Source organism: Pinus tabuliformis, chromosome 2_2, assembly GCF_031772625.1.
Source record: "Pinus tabuliformis cultivar Carrire ecotype Pingquan chromosome 2_2, CPIR1, whole genome shotgun sequence".
NCBI classification, from domain to species: domain Eukaryota; kingdom Viridiplantae; phylum Streptophyta; class Pinopsida; order Pinales; family Pinaceae; genus Pinus; species Pinus tabuliformis.
Window position 1 is genome coordinate 176,997,345 of NC_142300.1, and position 20,739 is coordinate 177,018,083.

Consider the following 20,739-nt stretch of genomic DNA (forward strand, 5'->3'; position numbering starts at 1 on the left):
TATCATGGTGTTCATGTGTGTTTTTTTGTGTGCGATGATCTGTTCTGTTTTACTGCACCTTCTTACTGTACATATGGTTAATGAAGTTCTGATGCACTAACTAAAGATCAACATTTAATGGATTAATTGAATCATAAGTATTCTAGATATACACTAGTTGCATTAGACACAGTTGCGATACACGCGGGTTCCCTTAATTGAAGTAGCGTATATGTACCTAAGTATGGAAATGAAAAAGTTTTATTGATTTGATAATACTGATTCAGCCTCCCCTCTCAGTATTATTTCCAACAGGGTTTTCCCCCTTATGATGTAAAAGATATGAAAATTATGATGTAGAGTGTCTTGAGGGTTAGAAAAATAATTTATCCCCTCATAGGTTAATTAATTAAATTTTCTGGCCAAAAATTAATTAAAATCCTAAGCCAAAAATTTTATTAATTCTAGGTCTTAGGTAAATTTAAATTCTCCAAAGGAAAAATTCGTCGGTCCTTAAAATTAAAATTTTAAAAGGTCCCGAGACTAAGGTAAATTGATTATTTTGCTAAATTTTAAGTCTTTAGTCCTTGGGGATTAAGTCAAAGTCAAATTTTTAAGGAAATTAACTCAATTTTTTTTTAAGTTAATTAAAATGTATTTAATTGAAAAATTCGAATTTCTCAAGAATTTAATATTTTGATGGATGAGATTAAAAGAAATTTTAATCCTCATCAACGGTCGAGATTGCTTTGACGATGATCACTTGAAGTAGCCGTTGGAAGATTTATCTTTAAATAGGAGGTCATTTGTCAGTTGATCCATCCGACTGATGAGCCCCAAAAATGGATAATTATATGGGCTCATTCAACCTCCTAATTCGACTTAATCCACCATTCTCATTAGTTTATTGCATGTTTTTTATTATATTTATGCTAATAGAGTGAATTGTGTTAGTCATTATGCCAACAAGTCTAATGGGTGCTTTGTGCAGATTTTTGGTCAATTTTGAGACAAAATCAAAGGTTTTAATGAGAACTTGGCAGCCAAATTCGTGGGAGAACAAGGGAGAGGATTTGTAGGAAGGTATCCCCTTCATTTATGGGCCCTTACCTCGAATTCTCCACCATCAGCTCGGAGTTCAAGGGCCACCAAATCAATCATCACAAGGGCAACCGAGCAAGTGCTAGTAAAAGTGTTGTTAACTACAAGTTTTAGCAGCCAAGTTCCTAAAGTTTAGGAGGGTTGTTGGGGTCCTCAATTTGTATAAATAAGAGGCATTAGGGCCTCATTTCAGTTAGTCACTTTGTAGGCAGAAGTTAGCTAGTTTGTAGTTCGATTTTAGTCAGTAGATTAGCTTTGCATTTCAACACATTTTCAAGCTTTCCCTTGTGGACAGTTTTTGGAATGTAACTATTCTTTTGATCAATAAAGATGAATCCAGCTTTGCACCAGCTCTAAATATCTCTTCAGAGGCTATAGCTCTTGGGGTTGGGCCCATCTCAAGTGTCCAATACCTCCTTTGTTTACTTTCATGTGTCTTTGCTGCATTCTTAGAGTAAAATTTGCTGTTTAGATTCAAATCTTGTTTTGTTATTTAGGTTGCTTTTGATGATTAAAAAAGGCTTTTCATGTTTAGATTGATAGGTTAATAATAGGGAAGATCTTCAGAAAAAGGGCCATCAAGCACCTCTGATTTCACCTCTCCCTCAGTGGGATTAGGAGCTGGGATCAAGGTGACCTTGCTGCCCACAAAAACACCGACTTTGCTTTGCCATGCAATCGCTAGTGTTTGATTTTCATTTGTAGAAGTTGGTTGCATGTTCAGATTTTTGCTTGCTTAGTTGCATAAGTTAGTATACATGGTTTCATTGCAGTTCAAACTCCTGTTCATTCTCTTTACTGTCAGCTAGATCAGGTTAGGTCAACGTAACTAGGTATTTGAATTTACAAGTCTTCGTTGGTTCAGTTGGAAAAACGACTTACAGAGCACCTTATCCTTCTTTACCTACCCATTCTCCATCAATTCCACCTGCTTCATCCTCTACTTAGAATCCTTGCCTCACGTTTTCCATTTGCTCACTTTGCCCTAATTCCCATATTCTTGTGCACCATTGCTCCCTCCATCCTTAAACCAAATCCAATCACTCCTTAGCCTCATGCGCTAGGTCCTGGACCTCCTCACACCCTTATCCTACCTCCATATCCACTTTCCTACCATTTTTCCTCCATCAACCCTCCAAAATACACTTTTCGAAACACCCTGTAGAAAATTACATAACATCCTGTAGAAATTCCAGAACATCCTGTAGAACTCCTGCAGACTTCCTGTAGAAGCTCACAAATGAGGTTTCTTGGTAGCCAAACTCTGTGAAACTCTCTGGAAGGGTGTTAGGGACCCCTTAGGCCCTCTTTGAACCTTCCTGACCTCCTCCAAGTATTTCCTCTTGCCAATCCACCTCTGCACAGTCAAAAACAATGAAATCGCATGATTGATAATTCTGATAACTTATTCAAAAATACAAAAAGATGTTTTTTTCCAGATGTTACTGTAGAAGTAGCTTAGACACATGCATTTTACCTTATTAGAAGTCAATGGAATCTCTTTCAGTAGCTTGTATCCCCTTTCTTGCATCAGTAGGGCTAGCTGGTAAAATTAGGGTTTGCTAGGGTTTACGTTTCCTTTCAGCTTTCCAGTTTCTTTCTGCAAGTAGATTAGCCTTCTTTGAGTTAGCTTTCATCCATCAATTAAAAAGCTTCTTCTCAAAGCTCATAGAAGTTGGCTTAAGATCCTAGCGGACTTGTGCTAGCTGACCAAGTGACAGCTGCGACAAGAGCTAGTACGTGTGCATACAGCACCGTCGCTTCCAAGTTTGTTACGAACTACCGGGTTGATAAAATTAAAGAAGGGAGTTCCAGGAGTTGCAGCATTATTGCTACAATACTGGGGCTCACCACTCTTTTTGGCGCCGTTGCCGGGGAAGCGTCAGAGTATTGGTGATTGCTACTTTTCTTCTATTTTCCACTACAACCTTCTGCTAAGTAGTTTATTTCATTTCATTTCCACAAAAGTAGAGTAGATATTTCCTGCTTTCATAGATTAGCATTTCAATTCCGCAATTTCAATTCTGCAAGCGTAGATTAACATTTCAATTCTGCAAGCGTAGACTAGCATTTCATTTCTGCAATTTCATTTGAGCAAAATAGATTAGTCCTTTCCTGCTTTCATTTCAATTCCGCATTTTCATTTCAGCAAGATAGTTAGTTGCAGTTCAATCTATTTTAGTTTTTACAGGTACAAGCAGAAAAAAGAAACAAAAATCAACCAAAAAGATTTCCTTTCATGCCTTGTAGGAGTAGAAATAATTCAGAAAAATGATTGCACAACACCCCCACTGCTTCACACAGCCAACCTTCTCTCTTCTTCGATGGTTGTGATTAAAGAACCCTTAGGTGGATAGCAAGACATATTTGAAGAACCTCAAGGGAAGAAGAAGAAGAAAACATTCGTCTGGAGCAAATGGCTGCAAACAGAAATGTTGGGAGCAGTACCTTATCCAAAAATGAATTTTCAAATCAAATGGAAGATTTCAAGAGCAAGATGAGGCAGTTTCTTGCCATGCAACTGGATACATTGCGGATCCACAGGAAGCAAGAGAAAGCAGAGAGGGCTTTGGCCACATTTTGTCCCAAGTGCACTAGAAAGCATCCTAGGAACGAATGTCCAATGCACTCCCTAGAAGTGTGTTTCGTCTGTGAAGAATACCATCCTATGAACCAGTGCCCTTCCTTGCCTGGACTTAAAGCTGCATATCAGAGAGCCAAAGGAGCCACTGAATCACTCTATTATATGAACCAAAGGAGGCCACATGGACCCATACCCTACCAGCAGGGAATGCAAGGGACATCCCAGACCTATTACGACCCCTATCAAGCCACTTCCATGCCTTCTTGGGGTCCCCCTGCTCATCCTTCCTGGTCCACACCCCCTCCTTGGTCGTATCCTCCTTAATACCATGCTTCTCCAGTTTCTCATTTGTTTCACTCTTATGCTTAGCCACAGCCTTAGTGGAATGCACCTTATCAGGGGTGGAGGCCCGAGTACAACTCTCATCCCACTCCTTTGCCTCCACCACCTGCCCAACCACAACCCCATCCACATCCATCTCAAATATACACCCCCACTCAACTACCCGTACCACCATCTCCAAACCCGCACATTGGAATAGCTCAATCCAATTGCAAAGCTGACACACAACATGTCCAAATGACTCCTCTTAAGCTCAATGATCTTCACCATAGCTCAGGAAGAGTGTTGCAAAATAGAGATTATATTGACAACATTGAAGGACCAAAGGCAAAAGAAGATTCCAAAGAGGATATCAAAGCACCATGGGTTGCACTTGATGAAGAGAACACATCAGAAGCAGAAATCAAGGAAGCTCCCTCATGGTTACCATTAAACCCTCCATGTAGTCAAGAGAAAAATCAGCACAAAGAGGAAGATGTGAAGGTCATGATAGAAGAAGATATGGAGAATGATCCAGATCAGCAAAAGGACCAAGGATATCAAAGCTATATTGAGACATGGTTCCAGACGGTCACTAAGTTGTAGCAGTACTCTCTTCTTCAGCTATGTTTGATCCCTTCAAAGTCAAATCATTTGGTCTCTGAAATCCGGATAGCTGTCAAAGCATGCATTTCAAGCCTCCACATCATCTTGTCTCTAATCTCGATGTGAACATGGCTCCATTGGAAGTATTCTCATACTTGAAAAGAATTTTGTTTTTCAAGTAGGGTAGGGTAGAAAAAAAAAAAATTGAAAAAATGGAAATAAGAGGAAAAATCTAAGGTGAAAATCTCCTCGGAGGCGCCTTAGATTGGCTCATTGATTGAAAACCTCCATGAGGAGGTCAATGGGTTGGAAAAAAAGAAGAAAAAAGAGAAAAGAAAAAGAGAATAATATCCCTGGGTGAAAACCTCCCTTGGAGGCACCCAAGGTAGGAAATTAGGGTGAAAACCTCCATGAGGTGCCCTAGTTGTTTTCAAAAAAAAGAAAAAAAAAAAAAAGAAAAAAAAGCAGGACTAATCTCTGTGAAAATTGTAGGTTGCAGTGAATACTTTGCAGGAAAAGAGGGGCGCGCAAAACAAGGACAGGAGTCCATACCAGGCTCCAGGACATCCCTTCAGACACTCCCTCCATGGCCACTCATCTCTCCTAGGATTTGGTCACATTCAGGTCAAGATTTGGCTTTCTACAGGGAGTTCCAGGCTTTTCTACAGGAAGTTCGAGGTGTTTTTACAGGAAGTTCTGAAACATCCTGTAGAACCTTCGGACGAACCAAATTCAATTTTAAAATGGAATCTGATGGTTGGAATCTGTTGGTTAGGCCTGCAAGCATCCATGTTTCCATCCCTCACCCTTCTCCATCGTTATTTCCATCTAATTGTGCTTCTTTCCTCAAAATTGTGTGTTCTACAGGAAGTTCCTATAGAAATTACAGGATTTCTACAGGAAGCTAGAAATAGATTTCAAAAAGGTAGTTTGGCGAACATGATAGCTTCCTCAAGGGTTCAGAAGTTCTCTTACAATCTTCATACTCCTCCTCCATCATCTCCATGCCTGCATCATAGCCCAAGCTCAGTTTTTCTTTCTATGCAAAAACTTGCAGAATGCTTTGAAGCAAAAATACATAGAACAGAATTTGTTTTTTCCCTCACGTGAAAACCATGCATCCATTTACAAAACCGTTTTACGGGGAGTTGTATAGAGACAATGGCAGCATGCCCGAGCAATTTCAGCCCATTCCGGTGCACGGTTTCCAAGAAATCAGCCTCCATCACCTTCAGCCATTTTTGAATTTTCTCCATATCCGTGCATCCGTTTCAAAACCTGTTTCATGGGAATATGCACATCGGTGATAGTAACCTACCCAAGCAGTTTACGCCGACTCCGATGCACGGTTTCCGAGAAATTGATCTTTATAATATTCAGCCATTTTCCATTTTTCTCGAAATTTGTGCATCCATTGGTCGCAATTTTGCTATGGGAGGTGCATAATGATGATAGGAACATGCTCAGCAAGTTTCAGATCGATCTGGTATATCGTTCGGGAGCAATGGCGAAAACAATTTTCGGCGCTGTGAAAATTCAGCAGCAGCAGCTTGAGGGTGCAGATCTGAATGTGAAGCCAGCTCCTACAGCATGGATTCGGCTAGAGGATACCTGCAAAAGAAAAAAATAGTTGTGAATCAGCCACCAAGCCATCATGCAACCATAGAAACCAGTGCATGCAACAAATGAAAGGCCACAGCACCTCACAGCAACCATTCTGTTGTTGGGAAAAGTATCCAATACGGAATGACCCTATCCCACTCTAAGGGTGATAGTTCCTTAGCAACAATCAAAGCAAAGCTATCTGAGATTACTTCTTTATGAGATGTAAGAGAGGGGAGAAAGAGATCCACTAACCGATGTCTTCCGCTAATGATTGATCCAATCTTCTCTCTTTGCTGCTTTCCCTCAGTTCCTTGCTCTTTCACTGGCCCAGCTACACCAAGATCCTACAAAATAGTCAGAGAGGGAAACTACAAGAAGCATACATTCATAATTTATTCAAGGATTAGAATAAATCAAATACACAAGTATAACAACACACCATTGAGACACATGCATATAGAAGAACCTCAAATGCTTTATTAATGGAAGAAGTAAGGTTCAGGAAGTGATACAACCATAAAAGGCCCAATCCAGCATCACCTTCCCAGCAGAAAGAAATCTCCTCTTCACCTCCTTCAAAGCAAATCACCCAATAGTTCTAAACTCAAACCAACAGCACTTCCTTACATTCACAAGATTCCCGCCTCCCTAGACCTTATGAGAGAGATCTATATATAGGAGTTTTGGAGAAAGGATGAGTCAGCTTGAGAGCTGACTAGTGTCCTCTCTCACTTCAGTTATTCTTCAGTTCTTGAGTCCACTTGGAGGTTCTTGCTTCCACTTGGAGATCTAGAACCTCTTACTCATCACCAGTCGAATTCTCTGATCCAAGTGTCATTTTGGAAGCTTCCTGGGCATTGACACCTTGAGGAATAACTATGCCACATGTCCAAACTCGCCCAGCGCAGGTAGCCTTCTTTGCAGTTGACATTCAACACAGGTAGACAGTGGAGCAGTTGACATTCAGCGCAGATGCTCAGTGGAGAAGTTGACATGATCTAGAATTGCCTTGTTTTTGAGTGTTTTCAGGTGGAGAACTTTTATTCAGTGCTGTGGTTCGCTGACCTTGTTCCTCTAGGGGTAGGAACAACATGTTTAGGGACTTTGGATCCCTTAGATTATGGACATTTCATGCTTCATGCTGTAAGGCACAAAAATGTCTATAACACATTCGACTTCCAGGTACATGACTAAAACTTGTTCCTCTATTGCATGAATCTAATATAAGCATTGCATGAACGAATGTGATGGTGGGATTCAGCCAGAAAGCTAGCCAGATTCGATTGTGCTCATCCAGGTATCACCAGTGCACGTGTATAGTCATTCACGTGAAATTTGAAAAACACAGGTAGTGGTAGACGTGTTGAACTCCAGCGCACAGGACATCAAATGATTAACAGATAGAAGAGAAGATACAGTTCATAACATCACTGCAGTTCGAATAAAGAAGACACACATTTTGCCACCTCATCCCCTTGCCATGAATTGCACCATAATTCAAAATGCTCGGCTGAAGACTCATGTTAATCGCTATTCATTTACACTTGCAAACCTCTTCGGCTGAAGTACGCGTCCTCTGCCTCTGAATTCTGTTAAACCGACGTTCTTCGCCAAGTTTTTCGGCCTATTCAAAATTCTCCTACATACCAGATCGTTCAGAGGCGCAGAGACATCCTACAGAAGCCGGCCAACCTTCTACAGGAAAGCATAGCACAACCTCCCGGAGCAGAGAAACCTGGATCTTCTGCGTCAGAACTGGAATTTCGAAGAGAGGTAGGCTCGAAAAACGCCATACCCGTGAATGAAATTTCAAAATGTGGTAAATTACGTTGTTTGGAGTAGGGAAAGTTAAAACAAGTCTGCCTGTGGGTCAAGAATAGCAGTTTGCCTATGTGTCACACGAAATTTTTCAGTTGATTCTGCGTCTAATCCTCCTCCACGGTTCCTGTTAAAAAATTCCTCCTATAGAAACGAAAAAACCACTATAAGGGTAAGCCTGTGTGTAAAGAATGGGATTTTTATGTGGTTGGGGATAAACATGAAGCTCTGCACTCTGTCTGTAAGAGCCTAATTCCCTTTTGATAGTCGAGTTTTGGGAAGCAACAGTGTTGTACCCAAGGATTTGATACAAAGTGACCTATAAACACCTGAGGGATATGGTCTTCAACGTTCTGGGGAGGAAACCATATAGAATTCCCTTTCTAATCAGAGCACAAGCCAAAATAGAGCATTATATCTGAATTCTGGCCGAGGAACTCACTTCATCCAACAGTGAGGAAAAGGAGCACATTGAGGCAGAAGGGAAAGCCAAGGGTAAGGAAACCCAAGGCAAACCACCACAGCAAGGACAAGAAGAGAGACAAGAGAAAGGCCAAGCTGCTGAGGCCAAAATTGTGGGTGGAAAAAATGACACAGACACCAAGGGAGAAACAATTGCAAATCAGGGCAGAGAGGACTGAAAAATTCCAAGCAAGCAAGGGCACACCAAAGGCAGCCACAAAAAAACTAAAGGAGAAGGCACCCCCAGCCAAGCAAGCCAAAATAGTGAAAACTGTTTCTACAGGAAGCCTGAAAACTGCTTCTACAGGAAGGTAGAAAACAGTCAACACAGGACTTTCTACAGGAAGTCTGAAGACAGAGCAACAGAGGGAAAAATCATCGGAAATTTTAGCTAGGGAGGTAGCAACTGTGCTGGCCACCCTAAGCACATCTCCCAAGCAGAAGGGGAAGCGAAAGAGGGAGCATCCCTTGTATTTTAAGGCAAGAAGGAGCATGAGGATAAACACTGGCAGATCCCAGCCACCATCAAAAGAACCAATCACGATTGTAGAGACCCCAGCTACACAAAAGGAGAGGTATCCATCCAAGGCATCAATCACCTATGAACGAGGAAGCCTGAAGACATCCACCTGGAGAGAAAGAATGATAATGTTGGACACAAAGGCCTCTCCACAGGATGCTGAGACAGTTCTACAGGAAGCTGAGAATTCTCTAGGAAAAGGAGCACAGGCAGTGGGAAGAAGAAGAGAGAAAAGCATGGTTTCATGATCGAGAAGAGGACATCACTTTAGAAGCTTGGCATGATAGGGAGGCCACCAGGGCCATCAAAGATGAGGAGATAGATTAGTTGCTCAGAGGATGAGCAACACTTTCAGCAGGGGGGTGATGATGAGCCCCAAAAATGGATAATTATATGGGCTCATTCAACCTCCTAATTCGACTTAATCCACCATTCTCATTAGTTTATTGCATGTTTTTTATTATATTTATGCTAATAGAGTGAATTGGGTTAGTCATTATGCCAACAAGTCTAATGGGTGCTTTGTGCAGATTTTTAGTCAATTTTGAGACAAAATCAAAGGTTTTAATGAGCACTTGGCAGCCAAATTCGTGGGAGAACAAGGGAGAGGATTTGTAGGAAGGTGTCCCCTTCATTTATGGGCCCTTACCTCAAATTCTCCACCATCAGCTCGGAGTTCAAGGGCCACCAAATCAATCATCACAAGGGCAACCGAACAAGTGCTAGTAAAAGCGCTGTTAACTACAAGTTTTGGCAGCCAAGTTCCTAAAGTTTAGGAGGGTTGTTGGGGTCCTCAATTTGTATAAATAAGAGGCCTTAGGGCCTCATTTCAGTTAGTCACTTTGTAGGCAGAAGTTAGCTAGTTTGTAGTTCGATTTTAGTCAGTAGATTAGCTTTGCATTTCAACACATTTTCAAGCTTTCCCTTGTGGACAGTTTTTGGAATGTAACTATTCTTTTGATCAATAAAGATGAATCTAGCTTTGCACCAGCTCTAAATCTTTCTTAGGAGGTTGTAGCTCTTGGGGTTGGGCCTATCTCAAGTGCCCATTACCTCTGTTTACTTTCATGTGTCTTTGCTGCATTCTTAGAATAAAATCTGCATTTAGATTTAAATCTTGTTTTGTTATTTATGTTGCCTTTGATGATTAAAAAAGGATTTTCATTCCAAATTTAGTTGATAGGTTAATAACATGGAAGATCTTTAGAAAAAGGGCCATCAAGCACCTCTGATTTCACCTCTCCCTCAGTGGGATTAGGAGTTGGGATCAAGGTGACCTTGCTGCCCACAAAAACACTGACTTTGCTTTGCCATGCAATCACTAGTGTTTGATTTTCATTTGTAGAAGTTGGTTGCATGTTCAGATTTTTGCTTGCTTAGTTGCATAAGTTAGTATACATGGTTTCATTGCAATTCAAATTCCTGTTCATTCTCTTTACTGTCAGCTAGATCAGGTTAGGTCAACGTAACTAGGTATTTGAATTTACAAGTCTTCGTTGGTTCAGTTGGAAAAACGACTTGCAGAGCACCTGTTATCCTTCTTTACCTGCCCATTTTCCATCAATTCCACCTGCTTCATCCTCTACTTAGAATCCTTGCCTCACGTTTTCCATTTGCTCACTTTGCCCTAATTCCCATATTCTTGTGCACCATTGCTCCCTCCATCCTTAAACCAAATCCAATCACTCCTTAGCCTCATGCGCCAGGTCCTGGACCTCCTCACACCCTTATCCTACCTCCATATCCACTTTCCCACCTTTTTTCCTCCATCAACCCTCCAAAATCCACTTTTCGGAACATCCTGTAGAAAATTACATAACATCCTGTAGAAATTCCAGAACATCCTGTAGAACCCCTGCAGACTTCCTGTAGAAGCTCATGAATGAGGTTTCTTGGTAGCCAAACTCTGTGAAACTCTCTGGAAGGGTGTTAGCGACCCCTTAGGTCCTCTCTGAATCTTCCCGACCTCCTCCAAGTATTTCCTCTCACCAATCCACCCCTGCACAGTCAAAAATAGTTAAATCGCATGCATGATAATTCTGATAACTTATTCAAAAATACAAAAAGATGTTTTTTTCCATATGTTACTGTAGAAGTAGCTTAGACACATGCATTTTACCTTCTTAGAAGTCAATGGCATCTCTTTCAGTAGCTTGCATCCCCTTTCTTGCATCAGTAGGGCTAGCTGGTAAAATTAGGGTTTGCTAGGGTTTACGTTTCCTTTCAACTTTCCAGTTTTTTTCTGCAAGTATATTAGCCTTCTTTGAGTTATCTTTCTTCCATCAATTAAAAAGATTCTTCTCAAAGCTCATAGAAGTTGGATTAAGCTCCTAGCGGACTTGTGCCAGCTGACCAAGTGACAGCTGCGGCAAGAGCTAGTACTTGTGCATACGGCACCGTCGCTTCCAAGTTTGTTACAAACTACCGGGTTGATAAAATTAAAGAAGGGAGTTCCAGGAGTTGCAACATTATTGCTGCAATACTGGGGCTCACACCACCGACCTTTGAGTAGTGTGCTAAACGAAAAGCTCTCGTGTAATTTTTTTTTTTGAATAATAAAGAAAGACTTTGGGGTTAACCTTCACCGATGTTACTCTTCATGGAAATACTTTAAGATGTGTCGTCTTGCATGTGTAAATTTTTTTTAGCCATTGATAATAGCTTCTGAAGAGTGATTAGAGTACAAGTATCTTGCTCAGCTGCTGGGATTTAAGTAATAATTTAAATTTTGAATGTAATAGAAGGTATCTCTATTTATCTAAATTTTGTTATTATTTTCTTGCTCTATTTTGATGGTTGAATTGAGTTTTGCAGGAAAGTCTTGATTTTTAGATCCTCGGGCATTAGGGGAAGCTTTCAGTTGGACTAGCCAACTCCCGATCTATGTTTTTCGAAGGTTCCAACTTAATTTGATCCTGGGCTTATCATAAGATTTTTATGGGTGATGCATGAATGTTTTGAGCTAAGCACCTCCTTTAAAATTAAAAAAATCAATTTTTTATGTACAAAATTGACGAATCTAGATGTTGAGAGCCTTAGATTATCAAATCTGGGATCAGAGTTGGACTCATACACCTCAGATCTGATAGATGTGTCATTCATGTGCATAGATTTGTAAAGTTTTTTGGGTTTCTTGACTTGGGTTTTTGGGGTTTTATTTATTTTTTGTATATCTGGGTTCTGGGTGTTTTTGTTTTAAGGTACAGGTTGTAGATCTGAAGGTCAAGTTTGATTTGAAGCCAGATTTAGGCCATGGAGGGTAAGATCTGGCCTCAAAACCATTTTTGCAGTCCAAGGGTTTTTTTTTTAAAATTAAATATGGAAATAATTTTAGAAGGGTTTCATTGATAAATATAAAGCATAAGTGTGAAATTCGTTTTTCTAGGTTTATCTTGAGTTTGGGCTATAGTTTCTCCGCTTCCTGAGGTTTTTAGATTTGTTTCCTACCTGGGGTTTTCCAATAGGAATTTTCGAAATCGTTTTGATGCCTTGGGTTTATTCCTCTCTTGCTGCGTTTTTCTATCCTCTAGGAGATTTCAAATTTTTTTATTTTATTTGCCATTCACTACTGTAGCCTCCCTCAAATGTTGTTGCCTTCCTGCATTTTTCTTTTCTGCTGTCCTCCAACCCATTAATGTAGCTCCACATCCATCCCTCCTACGTTTCCTTATTCTTCCTATCTGCAACCCATGTTGCGTTCACAGCTCCATCCTCCTGCTCAAACCTGCTCCCTCTCTCTACAACCTTCCCTTGCCTTGCTCGAGCTCAAATCCATTGGCTTGCAGCTCCCTCTCCGCGTGATCTCCTTTCCCTTCTGTGCATTGCCTCACTCCCGCATCCCTCCTTCCTCTCCATCCGCATCCATTTGCTCTTCGACCTGCAAAACCTTAAAAAAAATGAAACCTGTTGTCCGTCCTCATCACCTGCAATAAACATCGTTGCTCTTCCATCGTCAAAACCTGTTGGACCTGCAAACATTTCGATTTCAATTTTCATTTCCTTTTTTAGCTTTGTATATTCATAGGGTTAGGTTTGATATGTTTTCGATTTATGATTTTCCTTTAGTTAGATTTCATTTAAAAAAAAAAAAAAAAAAAAACAAAAAACAACAACAACAACAACAATTCATTTTGGTTTTTTCATTTTGATATTTTAATTTGATTTGATTTCACCTTTTTTATTTTTTATTTTGAAAAATCATAAAAATTTTCCAAAACCCTAAAAAATAAAACATTAAAATCCTTGTGACTTTGAGACCTAAAAAATTTTAAATAAATTATTTTCACATTAAAGGATTAAATTTATTTATTTTATTATTATTGTTTTTTCCTATGGCCTTTGGCCTATTTAAAAAATTTAAAAGATTGTTAAATCATTTTGATTTATTTTGGTCACATTAAAAAATCATAATTGATCATTTACCACATTAGTCTTGTTTTATAAGCTTAGCACATCGAAATTTTTTTATAAGGACTAATTAAATTGTCAATTTAGAATTCCTTCTTGGTGTCTTTTTGGGCTAAAAGTAAAATCTAAAGAAAACTTTTGTGGTATTAACATTTTTCATTTTTCCATAGTTAAACACGCTTGAAATTTTTGTATCTAAAGATTGACTATAGGAAAGTGATAAATTTTCCTAGATTTGGGTCACTAAGAATAAAACATTTTAATTCTAGGATTGTGAATTGATTAGCATTTACATTTCGTGGTTTTTTAAAGTATTTAGATCTTTAGAAATTTAATTTCTAGAATATTTTGCATCTATTGAAATTGATTATTTGATGTGTGTTACATGTTAGATACTTTGTGAATATTTTCAAGTGATTGTTAAAGTACTCTGTCGTGGAACCGTAATAGATTGCATATCTTTATTTCCTAAGCAAAGTATTTTTTGAACATCTGTTGACATTGATATTAAATTTCAAAGAAGTTTTTGTTCTCTTTGAGCTATAATTGTATCAGAAAGATTTGAAATAAGCTTGTGGTTTAATTGTAACATTTTCAGGAGTTTATTTTAAGTCTTCATACAATAAAGCAGACATTTTATTTTGGTGATTAAGGGCTTTTGTGACACAAGTGTTTCTAATTCTCAAGTCTAACTTCATCTCATCATCTAGTGCATTCGCATATAATTTATCTTTGCACAAATAAAATTTATCTCCAAGCATAAGCTTGGTCGATAGAGAGATAGGTACCCATCCATCTTTCCTTGAGAAATCTGCTTTTAATAGTACTTAAAATGGTGACCTTGCAATCATTAGAGCTACAACTCTCTGCAACACCGAAGGCACCGGGGATGTGAGATTTTTAGGAGAGGTATCGTTAATCACACCTTAGTGTGCTTCACCTTATCTTTGTATAATTTTGTAGAATTTTTCCTACAAATCAGCTAGCTTTGTACCATGTAAAAGTTTTTCTACAGATCAGCTAGCTCTGATACCATGTAGAAATTTCCCACCTGTAGATTACCTGGTAATGCAATGTACTAAATCAAAATAATTGATCTACTTCTACAAACAATTTAGTGGAAGCTTAATAAACCATGAGCAACATCAATAATAACACATATAACTGATAAGAAGGAATCAATCACACATAACACAGAAGAATTTACCTGTGGAAAGCACCTGCCTAAAACCCCATCTCTATATTATCATACAAGTTGAAATATAGTCTGGATTACACAAAGCCTTAGCTCAGAAGCTATCCAGCTCTCAGTACAATCCCTCTGCTGCTCATAGACAGACAAAGGCTTCTCACAAACCTTCTCCTTTGCCCTCCAAGCCTCCTATTTCCTTGTGCAGTTTCCTTGGGGTCCAGTGATGTCACATGTGTGAATTGGCCTCTTCACACACTCACTAACCTCTGATCTAACTACAATAACCTGAAGGAGATAAATCCTCATCATGGATGAGCTTCCTTTATAGGAAAAATATTCATCCAATTGATAGTACACTGTCCCTTCTCTGATCTCAACTCGGTCTCTGTCTGAACTGATATGCATGAGTTATCCATGAGTGAATACTCAATTATTTGAAATATAGTAGTTACATGCATGCAAGCATTAACTAACTGAAATCTCATTAATTTAACAATTTGTTAAATTAATCTAACTAGACTTGACTAAGTTAAACTAAGTCAACTGATCACACTCAATATAGAACTCATCCTTATCTCCTTTAATTAAGGATAATTCCTCAATCAATGGAGCAAATCAAGGACACATTCCCCAATCAGTGGAGAAACTATTTAATGTTCTCACAAAGACTTCAAGTTCATAATTCCTTAACTAATTAACTCAAACTGAATTAATTAATTAATTTACAAATTGTTGTTACTATCAAATTCAAATTTTACTTCCTATTTCTAGTCCAGGGACTGAGCAAAATAAGAATCCACATCGAACGGCTAAAAATAGAAATTCTATTTTTAGCACTTATATTTTTCATTCCCTGTTGCCCAATCCAGCACTGATACCCAAACTGCTATTTTTGGAACTTTTATTTTTAGCAATTTCTTGTTGCCACTTTTCAACACTCCCTCTCAACAAGAAAGGCTTCCTCTTGAACCCAATCCTGTACCTTTAGAATGTTCTGCATGCAACACATCTACCAAGTGTGGTTGCTTTAGCAACTCTTGGAACAAAAAAAACTTCCAACTGACCTCTCTGTTGGGCTAGAAACATACTCTGATGTTGAAGCTCTACCTGCCACTGAAAAGTGCTCCCTCTCTGACCTCTGCACTACAACAACATGTCCATGCATCTCACACCATTCCACCCTTCTCTGTGCTACCCTGCACTATGCAACACACTTGTGCCTCTCGCATTGTTGTAACCTGCATGTTCTACGTTGTCTTGGGATTCCATGCATTGTAGCTCTTTCTGCCGCTCCATCCACATCTGTCTCTACCCAACCAGTCAGTTCTGCTAAATTGGGGCTCCCATAGCAAATTCGAATCAAATAGGCTAGGTACCTCAAGGATCCTGCCCCTCCTCCTTGGGACGATCACTCTATATCACCCCACCTCCTACCTGGAGGTATGGCTACATGTGATCCTTCTACCCACCTGGCTCGAAGTTTCCCCCTACTGGAGGTCTCTGCATGAGTAGATGTCTCTACTCGATCTCCTCTCAGCTTCTCTAGTTGTGGCTGCTCCACAACCTCGTGAAGTTGCTGCACCAATCGTGGCTCCTCCACAATTGTCTGAGACTTCTTCTGGCGCTGCATGTTGAGAGGTAATTTACTCTCCTTCTCAAACACCAAGTATCTAACCTTTACCTTTCTCCTCAAGGCTTTGCATGCATCTTGTACCTGAAGTGCATACAGGTTCTTGGCTAGCACACCAATCTATTTCCACTACTATTTCCCGCCATCATGAAATTTTCTTGAAAAAGAGCCGATTTTAAATCAGCGATATCTCCCTCCTCCGAACTCCGATTCAGCCAATTTTTTTTTTGATTTTGGGTATTTTTTTGCAAGGAATCCAAATCTACTATTTGTTTTTGAAAATTTTGTATAGAAATTTTCATATCTGCTCTGTAAACTCTTGGCCTAAAACTCAAAACTTTGAAATCTCCTCTTCTTGTATATTTTTCTTCCTTGATCACCTGTGCTCTGATACCATGTAGAATTTTGTAGAATTTTTCCAAAAAATCAGCTAGCTTTGGTACCATGTAAAACCTTTTCTACAGATCAGCTAGCTCCGATACCATGTAGAAATTTCCCACCTGTAGATCATCTGGTAATGCAATGTACTAAAGCAAAACACTTGATCTACTTCTACAAACAATTTAGCGGAAGCTTAATCAACCATGAGCAACATCAATAAGAACACATATAATTGATAAGAAGGAATCAATCACACATAACACAGAAGAATTTACCCAGGGAAAGCACCTGCCTAAACCCCCATCTCTATATTATCATACAAGTGGAAATATACTCTGGATTACACAAAGCCTAAGCTTGGAAGCTATCCAGCTCTTAGTACAATCCCTCTGCTGCTCATAGATAGTCAAAGGTTTCTCACAAACCTTCTCCTCTACCCTCCAAGCCTCCTATTTCCTTGTGCAGTTTCCTTGGGGTCCAGAGATGTCACATGTGCGAATTGGCCTCTTCACACACTGACTAACCTCTAATCTAACTACACAAACCCGAAGGAGATAAATCCTCATCATGGATGAGCTTCCTTTACAAGAAAAATATTCATCCAACTGATAGTACACTGTCCCTTCTCTGATCTCAACTGGGTCTCTGTTTGAATTGACATGCATGAGTTATCCATGAGTGAATATTCAGTTATTTGAAATACAATAGTTACATGCATGCAAGCATTAACTAACTGAACTCTCATTAATTTAACAAATTGTTAAATTAATCTAACTAGACTTGACTAAGTTAAACTAAGTCCACTGATCACACTCAATATAGAACTCATCCTTATCCCCTTTAATTAAGGATAATTCCTCAATCAGTGGAGCAAATCAAGGACACATTCCCCAATCAGTGGAGAAACTATTTCATGTTCTCACAAACACTTCAAGTTCATAATTCCTTAACTAATTAACTCAAATTGAATTAATTAATTAATTTACAAACTACTGTTAATATCAAATTCGAATTTTACTTCCTATTTCTAGTCCAGGGATTTAATAAAATAGGAATCCACACTGAACTGCTAAAATAGAACTTCTATTTTTAGCACTTACATTTTTCATTCCCTATTGCCAAATCTAGCACTGATACCCAAACTGCTATTTTTAGCACTTCTATTTTTAGCGATTTCTTGTTGCCACTTTTCAACGCTCCCTCTCAACAAGAAAGTCTTCCTCTCGAACCTAATCCTGTACCACTGGAACGTTCTGCATGTAACACATCTACCAAGTGTGGTTGCTCCAGCAACTCTTGGAACAAAAAAACTCCCAACTGACCTCTCCGTTGGGTTAGAAACATACTCTGATGCTGAAGCTCTACCTACCGCTGACAAGTGCTCTCTCTCTAACCTCTATGCTACTACAACGTCTCCATGCATCTTGCACTGTTGCACCCTTCTCTGTGCTACCCTGCACTGTGAAACACACTTGTGCCTGTCGCATTGTTGCAGCCTGCATGCTCTACACTGTCCTGGGATTCCCTGCACTGTAGTTCTTTCTACCACTCCATCTGCATCTGTCTCTACCCAACCATTTAGTTTTGCTACTCCTCATCGGGGCTCCCGTAGTAAAGTTGAATCAAAGAGGTTGGGTACCTCAAGGATCCTGCCCCTCCTCCTTGGGATGATCACTCTATATCACCCCACCTCCTACTTAGAGGTATGACTGCATGTGATCCCTCTGCGCACCTAGCTCGAAGTTTCCCCCTATTGTAGGTCTCTACATAAGTAGCTGTCTCTACTCAATCTCCTCTCATCTTCTTTAGTTGTGGTTGCTCCATAACCTCCTGAAGCTGCTGCACGAATCGTGGCTCCTCCACAATTGTCTGAGACTTCTTCTAGCACTGCATGTTGAGAGGTAATTTACTCTCCCTCTCAAACACCAAGTATCTAACCTTTGCCTTGCTCCTCAAGGCTTTGCATACATATTGTACGTCAAGTGCATACAGGTTCTTGGCTAGCACACCAATCTATTTCCACTTCTATTTCCCGCCGTCATGAAATTTTCTTGAAAAAGAGCTGATTTTAAAATAGCGATATCTCCCTCCTCCGAACTCCGATTCAGCCGATTTTTTTTATTTTTTTTTGGGTATTTTTCTGCAAGGAATCCAAATCTGCTATTTGTTTCTGAAAATTTTGTACAGGAATTTTCAGATGTGCTCTACAAACTCTTGGCCCAAAAATCAAAACTTTGAAATCTCCTCTTCTTGTATATTGTTCTTCCTTGATCACCTGTGCTCTAATGCCATGTAGAATTTTGTAGAATTTTTCCTACAAATAAGCTAGCTCTGATACCATGTAGAACTTTTTCTACAGATCAGCTAGCTCCGATACCATGTACAAATTTCCCACCTGTAGATCACCTGGTAATGTAATGTACTAAAGCAAAACACTTGATCTACTTCTACAAACAATTTAGCGGAAGCTTAATCAACCATGAGCAACATCAATAGGAACACATATAACTGATAAGAAGGAATCAGTCAAACATAACATAGAAGAATTTACCCGGGGAAAGCACCTGCCTAAAACCCCATCTCTGTATTATCATACAAGTGGAAATATAGTCCAGATTACACAAAGCCTTAGCTCGGAACCTATCCAGTTCTCAGTACAATCCCTCTGCTGCTCATAGACAGTCAAAGGCTTCTCACAAACCTTCTCCTCTACCCTCCAAGCCTCCTATTTCCTTGTGCAGTTTCCTTGGGGTCCAGAGATGTCACATGTGTGAATTGGCCTCTTCACACACTCACTAACCTCTGATCTAACTACACAAACCTGAAGGAGATAAATCCTCGTCATGGATGAGCTTCTTTTATAGGAAAAATATTCATCCAACTGATAGTACACTGTCCCTTCTCTGATCTCAACTGGGTCTCTATCTGAATTGACATGCATGAGTTATCCATGAGTGAATACTCAGTTATTTGAAATATAGTAGTTACATGCATGCAAGCGTTAACTAACTAAACTCTCATTAATTTAAAAAACAGTTAAATAAATTAAACTGGACTTGACTAAGTTAAACTAAGTCAATTGATCACACTCAATATAGAACTCATCCTTATCTCCTTTAATTAACGATAATTCCTCAATCAGTGGAGAAAATCAAGGACACATTCCCCAATCAGTGGAGAAACTATTGCATGTTCTCACAAAGACTTCAAGTTCATAATTCCTTAACTAATTAACTCAAACTAAATTAATTAATTTACAAATTGCAATTAATATCAAATTCGAATTTTACTTCCTATTTCTAGTCTATGGACTGACTAAAATAGGAATCCACACTGAACTACTAAAAATAGAACTTTTATTTTTAGCACTTACATTTTTCATTCCTTGTTGCCCAATCCAGCATTGATACCCAAATTGCTATTTTTAGTAGTGCTATTTTTAGCACTTCTATTTTTCGCAATTTCTTGTTGCCACTTTTCAACAATCTTCTTTCTTCCAATTACTACGAAATCAGGCTCAACACAGAGAGGATCGAAGGACTCACATTCAAATAGGAATTTAACTAAAACTAACCAAGATTCTTGCCTCTCACGTTAGCTTTAGGATCTACATTTCATATAGGATAGTCATTCGTCTAAGGAATAATTGCTAATCGATTACTTGGTCTTAATTTCCCTAGAAATATCATTGACTCCATAAGGCACTGGTATCAATCGTTTAAAATCTAATCAAATCATATAAATCTTTCTAAATCTTAATCAAAGTACTTGATCGCTTAAATGTGCCTCTCGAACTGATTGGTTCCCAGCTAGTGCTTCTTCATTCCATTTTTCCATAGGGTCTACCCCCCTTAGCCTGCTATAGGGAGAACCCTTAAACGAAGAGACCAGGGATGAGGGTGATAGCCCCCGATCTGATTCGTTGCTATGGTGCCTAGACATTCTATGCGACAACATTTTTTGGCGCTGTTTCCGGGGATAGAGTTTTTCCTGTCCTCGGTTTCCTCGACATATTTTTAATCATCTCATCTTTATTCTTCCCATCATCCAACACAACATTTTTTGGCCCTGTTGCCGAGGACCCATTTTTTGGACTTTGGCTTTACAAAATTCAACATTCATTTCATTTCATT